We start from the raw sequence: 8,684 nt of genomic DNA, 5'->3' as shown, positions 1-8,684 counted from the left end.
ATCATCATGGCTATCTCGACTTTGTTTACCGCAGCGCGGAATAGTTCAGTGGTAGTCGTGTTATACCACTTTCGTAAATTTTGAAGCCAGGAAATGCGTCTTCCTTCCCGGTCCTCTTTTACCATTTACGTTCCCTTGGAGAATCAGTTGGAGAAGGGCGTGACGTTCTTGATTTCTCATTACATGTCCTAGATAATTTAACTTTTTTGTTTTGATGGTTATGAGAATTTCACACTCTTTCCCCATTCTACGCTGGACTTCCACATTAGTAATTCGGTCAACCCAGGATATACGTAAGATACGCCTGTAACACCATATTTCGAAAGCTTCGAGCCGATTCATAGATGCAACAGTTAGTGTCCACGCTTCCATTCCGTAGGGCAGATCTGTGAATATGTAGCATTTCAACAGACGGTATTTTGTTTTTAATGATATGTCTCGACTGTTGAAAATGGGTCTCATTTGAGACCCATTCGAAAGGTATGCTGCTTTCGCTTTTATTATTCGCTGTTTAATTTCTGTTGAGTGGTCCCATTGGCTATTTAAATTCGTGTCCAGATATGTATATTGCTCAACTTTTTCGATATTCTGTTGGTTGATTGTAAGTTGAGCGTTTAGTATTGGTTTTTTACTAATTGTCATAAATTTGGTCTTTTTTATGTTGAGAGCTAGTCCGTATCTGTTGCTGACTTCTGTTATACGATTTGTTGATATATGTAAATCATTCAGATTATCGGCAAAAACTATGGTGTCATCTGCATATCTAATGTTACTCAACCATTCACCGTTTATTAATACTCCTTTCGCACAACCGTCTAAAGTCTCTTTAAATACCCATTCATAGTAAATATTGAATAGTAGTGGAGATAAAATACAGCCCAGTCGTACTCCTCGTTCTATTGCAATTTTATCAGCTAACTGGTCTTCTATTTTGATTTTGGACGTTTGATTGTAATAAATGTTTCTGATAATGTTTCAATATAATATTATTAAATTTTCTTCAGTTCACATTTTATCAAACCGGAAAAAAATACGCGTATTCCTGTCAAAAATTTAGGATAAAATGTTACTAAACTGGAACAAAATACAATATTAAACGGCGACGGAAAGTAAACGCGAGAGAGTGGTGGTTAAAATAATGGGAGGTGTATGGAACGGTTATGGGAAGTAAACGGAATGTATAAGTGAGAATCGAATTTTAATGGGAGGTGTATGGAACCGATATGGAAAGTAAACGGAACGTATAGTGAGAATCGACCTTTACCGTTCGAAACACATGGATTGTTTCTTACCCACAAGCTGAATCTTGTTTTAATCGAAAAAATATGATGTTACAACCTTACATTAAACACTTTACGCAAAGTTCAATAAGAGAACCGGCTTACTTATAGAAAATTATTATACATAATTAAATGTTTCAATGCTTTACTATTAAAAGCTAAAAATGTTATGGAGAATACAATCGGTTTCAAAAAGTACGAAAGATAGGAGAGCCCATTTTATCTACAAATTGTGGTAAGATTACGTTTCATATTTTGTTTTCTTTTTTTGTTTACCAATTTTTTATACCGCATGTCACGTCACTATGTGCCCATCCGCGTAAAACATCCATGGGCCACCACAGCTTTAAGCCATTTTTATTACTTTTTGGTTAACAGTATCAGAAATGACGTCTTTATTTTTGACGTTTCTTACGTATCAGGTAGTCTTTAGAAATTTGAGAGAAAAGATACATAAAGATTTAATCTGGCTATTTCTGACAATTTTTCCTTTTTTGAATTTTTTGTACTTTTTAGTGTTTATGTGCATATTAAACATAGTTTCAAAAGTTATGCATCACCTAAAATTAAGCTCATTTTCATAGTTGATTTTTTCATGAGCACAACGGATTTCTCTAAATATTTTTTATTATTTTAGATTTTTCTTTCGTATTTAAACACTTGGGGAAATGCTTACTTAAACCTCTTTTTTGTACTTATACTGAGTGGAGAAAATAAATGTTTTTCTTATGTTAACTTTGAGATAACCTGTAAGGGAGGACAAGGTAGAAGTGTGAGTATACATCTAAATCCATTGTAGCCTTACGATTTGTGAACATTTTGTTTTTTGAATGCCCTTGATATTATCTTTAGGAACAGAAAAATAGACGGTTTTAATCTTTAATATGTGTTTAAACTGACACAAAAGTTTGAGACACCTTGTAGGGAGGAAATGGAACATTTAATTTTTTTAGTTTCTCTGATATCTTTAATAACAAAGAAACTAGACGATTTTACACGTGAATATACACACATAAAAATAATCTAGGGGACAAAAACAAAATGCGAGATTACAAAAGGATTTCATATAATTTATTTTAATTATTTAAAAAAGAAGTTATAAACAAGTGCCCCAAATATAAAATTAACATTTTTTCTTAAAATTATCGCAATAGCTCTTAAAAAAATTAAGAGAGAACTCCATAAGTCAAAAAATGTTAACATAAAAAAATGAAAACACTAATTTGTTGTCCCTCAAATCCCAACAAAGTAGTCTTCAGGTTAAGTTAGTATAGTGTATGACCTCCACGATTGTTGATTACTGTCCTACATCTGTGTCTAACTTATGTTCATGTGGTCAGTGTATTTCTGCGGTATTCTGCTCCACTCCATTGAAAGGTCCTCAAACAGTTGCTGTCTTGTACTGAAAGCAATATTTTGTTGTAAAATGCATCTGCCCAATATGTTCCATACATCAGTGCCGGATTTACCACTAGGCCGACTAAGCCGCGGCCTAGGGCCGCAAGCAAAAGGGGGCCACAGCGTTTTGTAAAGAAAACTTTTTTGGTAAAAAAATTGTCACAACATTGTCAAAAATAGCAATAATGATAAGAAACTCCTTCAAAAAAAAATAAACGTTACAAGATGAGCTGCCAAATGGCATGCTGTAAAAGCTATTTTACCTAGCTACTGGAGCTACTACGATTCAATTAAAAAAATATCAGCCGATACAGGGGAAACAAATGTGAGCCGAGCTGAAGCTAATAGAATCAGTAAACAATTTTTAAAATTAGAGAATGCTGTTCTACTATACATGTGGTACGATATTTTACAAAGTTTTGACAAGAGTACCAAAATATTGCAAAAGACTGCTACAGACTTGAGTGTGACTTGCAACATATACAAATCCCTGAAGGATTTGAGTCTGAGAGACAACTTTGATTTCTATAAATAAAAAGAGGAAGAGAGATGTCTAAAAATGAAACCTATATTCTTATAAAAACCTATATTCTTTCTATAAAAAAAAGACGATCTAAAAGAAAAGCTCCCCCTGGCGAAGACAAAGAAGATGAATATACTGAACCCCACTTTAATGCCAAAGAAGACTTAAAGAATAATACATTCAATGTCCAATGTTGTAAATGACAGGCTTTATTCAGAATTGAAAGAAAGATCCGAAGTTTATTTCAGCCTTAATGAAGAATTTGGATTTTTAAACAACTTATCGTCAATTTCCAATGAAGAATCAGGGGAAAAGCTTCTATTTTGGCTAAAATGTATCGAATCGACATAGACGGTGACTTTGGAGAAGAGTGTGTAGGTACAGTTCAAAGGCTTTGTTGAAAGTATATTTGATGAAGAAAGAAAACCTCATGATAACAAGATTACCAATTTACCAATGCTCCGAGGAATACACTTTTGGAGTATCTGAAACTCATTCGTGAAAAACAGTTAACAACATTATTTACGAATATGGACACGGCTTTGCGCATTCCTTTATGCATGATGACATCTAATGCATCTGGAGAATGATCATTCAGCGTGTTCAAAATAATCAAAAACTACTTGAGGAACTCGACTTCTGACGAAGATTCTAGATTGTCCAGTTTGGTTAGTTTTGTTTCAAATGATGAGCTTTTTTAAGCCTTAGACTTTACCGATTTGATTAAAAATTTTGCAGCCAAAAAAGCTAGAGTGTTTATAGTTTAGATATGAGATTTACTATGAGTATGGAGTGGAGTGAGTGTCAATGTTAATCACTAATCCAACTTTATCCAAATTAAGAACATGACATTGACATTTTTCAGTATAAGAGAATGTTAGAATTGACCGATCTAGAAGTTTATTTGTTGTATCCTTAATATTTTTATTTTTCAGTACCGTATCCTATTACTATTACAGTTCATATTATTTTGCTTGTTCTTTTACTTATAATGTCTTTTCAACTCGGCTTTTTTTAGTCTTTTGTTGTCACCTGTACTTTTCACCCGAATGAAACATATTTAATTTTAATAATTAACTGCAATAATAATTTATAATATAATAATTCTAGCAATATTAATAATTTTTCAAATAACAGCTGTTTGGTAACTTTTTGAATTATATATTTTTATAAATATAGAAATTGTTGGTAGAGCTGTTTTGGGGTTTTAGCCAAATTTGTAAACCAAGATTATTTAATTAGAGAATACAACATTTCAACCTATTTATGTACCGTATTCAAATAGAACATTAGTGGGATTTCTATGCATTTATGTTATGCTGTGTACGTTGTACCTACCAATTTTAAAAAGTAAAATTAAAACAAACGTTATGTATTAATATGAAATGTGTGTTATGCTTTAATTACATAATCTTGAAGTTATCGGGGGCCGCTCGGGGTAATTTGGCCTAGGGCCGCAAGTACCACAAATCCGTCACTTCATAAATAGGTACACCGTTTTTTCTAGGCCAAATTTTTGCTAAGAATATTTTTTTCGTTAAAATACATACTTACTTTTTGGGTTATTTGTGAAAAACCGCATGAAAATGTGTTTTTTGAAAAATAAAGATTTTCACTCGCAAATAACTCGAAAAGTATTGACTAAGTGAAAAAACTTTATAGAATTAAAGTTGCTTAGGATTTGTCGATTTATCCGTTTCCGAATTTATCTTGAACATACGGTTTTTTACCCCCAAGAAGGGGTTGCTTTCACCCCCCAAGTAAAAGCAACACTGGGCTCAAATCCAATAATGAAATAGAGGGCAAGAGGAATCTAAATCCAAATTTTCATGCAATTCGGTGCTGACACTGAAAATTACACGGTATCGCCGTATTTCACTTTCACTTACTGGCCTATATGTCGAATTACTGTTGTCCTCCGAGACGATAACTAATTTAGTGACGTAGTTTATGACGTTGGTGAAAGAATATGGCACATGTCCATGTAAAATTTAATATTGTAATGTAAATAAGTTAGTAGCAGTTAAATAAGTGTTAACAAATCTCCAAATATGAATAACTTAAAGTTGTGTGGGTGGTGTATGTGTGGAGAGAGGTGGCATTAGACTAAATTAAAGTTGAACTTATTATTATTTAAATTAACATATAGATATAATTTGATGTTGAGGGATAATTTTTTTTTGTTTGTTCAGAACTATTTTTTTAAGGAAACCAATAAAGCAGAGGTGGGCAAATACTTTTAAGCGCGGACCAAACTGAAATTTTCAAAATGTCTCCCGGGCCGCAATTTTACAAAATATACCCGCTCTCAGCACAAGCTCCGCCTCCTACGCATACGTCATCCAGAACTGTAAGAACCCCTTTCCCCTATCAACAAATCTTACAAAATTGATTTTTATTATCTTTTTAACAAAAAAAGAGACATTATTTTTAGCGTAACTTACTTACTTTTAATCATAGAAACTTATTTAAAAAAAACAAAATTAAAGCTATTTTTAAACCCTTTAAAAACATTATGATGAGCTTTTTCCGAAAAGTGCTTCATTTCACGTTGAAATAATCGATTTGGAATTTGACGAAGAAGAACCTACTTTTCATTAGCTACAACTTTGCTTCTACTGGGTGTACAGACTTCATATATACCATATACATACATCATTTTTTTCACTTTTTTATACGCTATCTTTTTGCTAAACATATTTTTTTTTCGGTAGAATACTTATTTTTTAAGTTATTTGCAAAAAACCGTCTAAAAACGTGTATTTTGAAACTCGAAAAGTATTGATTTCACTCATATTTATGTGCTGGAATCGGGTATATTTTGTCAAGTCATCAATATACAGGGTGTCCCGAAAAGATTGGTCATAAATTATACCACAGATTTTGGGGTCAAAAATAGGTTGATTAAACCTCACTTACCTATATACAATAGTGCACACAAAAAAAGTTACAGCCCCTTGAAGTTACAAAATGAAAATCGATTTTTTTTCATATTTCGAAAACTCTTTGAGATTTTTTATTGAAAATGGACATGTGGCATTATTATGTCAGCAACATCTTAAAAAAAATTAAAGTGAAATTTGTGAACCCCGGCTTCTTTTTTAATATATTTACATAAAAATTTTATGGGGGTTTTGTTCCTTTAAACCCCCCTAACTTTTGTGTACGTTCCAATTAAATTATTATTGTGGCACCATTAGTTAAACACAATGTTTTTAAAACTTTTTTGCCTCTTAGTACTTTTTCGATAAGCCAGTGTTTATCGACATATTTTGAATATTTATCGGATCCACCACATATTTGTATATGGTTAAGTACGATTATAGAAACCTGTTAATAATCTGAAAATTTATTTATAATTTACATTTTTAGGTATATTTTGAAAAAGAAGCCACATCTCGACAAAAGGTGACTGGTCAAAAAAAGACACAGAGGCAAAAAAGTTTTAGAAACACTGTGTTTAACTAATGGTACCACAATAATAGTTTAATTAGAACGTACACAAACATTTGGGGGGTTTAAAGGAACAAAACCCCCATAAAATTTTTATGTAAATATATTAAAAAAGAAGCCGCATCTCGATAAAAACTGGCTTATCGAAAAGATACTGGGAGGCAAAAAAGTTTTAAAAACGTTGTGTTTAACTAATGGTACCACAATAATGAATTAATTGGAACGTACACAAAAGTTTAGGGGGGGGTTTAAGGGAACAAAACCCCCATAAAATTTTTATGGGGTGGACAAACTTCACTATAATTTTGTTTTAAATGCTCCTGCCATATGAATGATACATGCCCATTTTCAATAAAAAATCTCTAATAGTTTTCGATATATTGAAAAAAATCGATTTTCATTTTGTAACTTCAAAGGGCTGTAACTTTTTTTCTGAGCACATTTGTACTAAGGTAAGTTAGGTTCAATCGAACTATTTTTGACCCCAGAATGTGTGGTATAATTTATGACCACTCTTTTCGGGACACCCTGTATACTACAAAATCATCAATACATACAAATAGTAGGGGAGGAAAGTATGCTAAATGTGCATTCACTCGAGCGCTTTGGGGACCTATTGGGTCGTGAAGAGTAGGTTCTAAAACCAAAAAAAGTTAAGTAAAGTTTTCCATTTTAGTGGGGACTTTCCATTTTTAATTTAATTTTCCGTTTTCAACAATCGTTTTTTCTGATTATAGCGCCATTTATCCATAATTCGAAAAAATGTTTCAAATAAAAGTTACTTATTTTTACGTAAGGAATCCGAATCTGCAATAAAAAATGGGGGCTCCTATTTAAAATTTTAAAGTAACCCACCACCCCACCTCCGTGGGGGTCGTGTTTGGTGTCATTCGATAGATTTTTCTACACATATTGAATAAGTGTATTTTTCAGTTTTTCGATCTAATGTTCATTTCGCAAGATATCGCGGGATTCGTATTTAAAATTTTAAATTTATTCCCCACCCCTCTCCGTAGGGAGTCGTGTTTGGTATCATTCGATAGATTTTTGACAAATATTGAGCACGTATATTTTAGGTTTTAGATCTATCGTTCATTTCGCGAAATATTCGCTTTTTTCTTGTGAAACTTTGTGACTCACCCATTTCCTTACACCCCATCCCAATCGTCAGATTTTTGAAATATCCACTGTTTTGCATGTACTTAACTTACCTTATCCACAGTCGAGTACGGTAATTCAAGCAATACGGTTGGATTTTGTGTTCGAGAGAACTGTTTACGTTAGTTACAAAAACGTTTGGTGTTTGATGTTTTGAATATGACTAAAAGTGAAAAAACGGTCCCACCAGATAGAGGAAAACAAGATGTAGAAAAGAACAACACGGAAATGATGATGACGGACGAGGAACGTAACAGGAACAAGAGAAAAAGAGAGGAAAATAATCAGGTAGAAATACAAAATAATAACAAATCTAATAATAGCAAAATAGGGGTAAGTACACCTAATACTAATATATCTGAAAGGCCAATAAATTTTTATTCTGCTGCGGATGCCGGTCCGTATTAGGTATTCGTTCAGAATAACCACGGCCACATCGGAGGCTTCACCGTATTGGATCTGCGAGGGTGATTATGGGAGTGGTCCCAGAAATCAAAAATAATATTTTAAGAATGGATGTGGTAGGTATTAACAAAATCAAAGTTGAATTAAATTCTTACAGTAGCGCTAATTTATTAATAAAGTCAGAAAAGTTGAAAGAAAAAGGATACGAGGCGTATGTACCCACATTTTTTACCCCAAAAAAGGAGTCATTAAACAAGTTGATATTGAATTATCAGAATCGGAATTAGGCCAGATCATTAAACCTAAATTTGGAAATAATTTTGAAGTTTTATATGTAAAACGAATGAAAAGAAAAAATGGTGAACAAGAAATCATTACACCGACAATTATTGTTACATTTAAAGGACAAATGATCCCGTCACAAGTAATTATAGAAAAACTTATTTATGATGTAGAAATTTATATTC

The sequence above is a fragment of the Diabrotica virgifera genome, chromosome 4, assembly GCF_917563875.1.
Source record: "Diabrotica virgifera virgifera chromosome 4, PGI_DIABVI_V3a".
Taxonomy (NCBI): Eukaryota; Metazoa; Arthropoda; class Insecta; order Coleoptera; family Chrysomelidae; genus Diabrotica; species Diabrotica virgifera.
The sequence above is the reverse complement of the archived record's forward strand: the minus strand, read 5'-3'. Positions refer to the sequence as shown.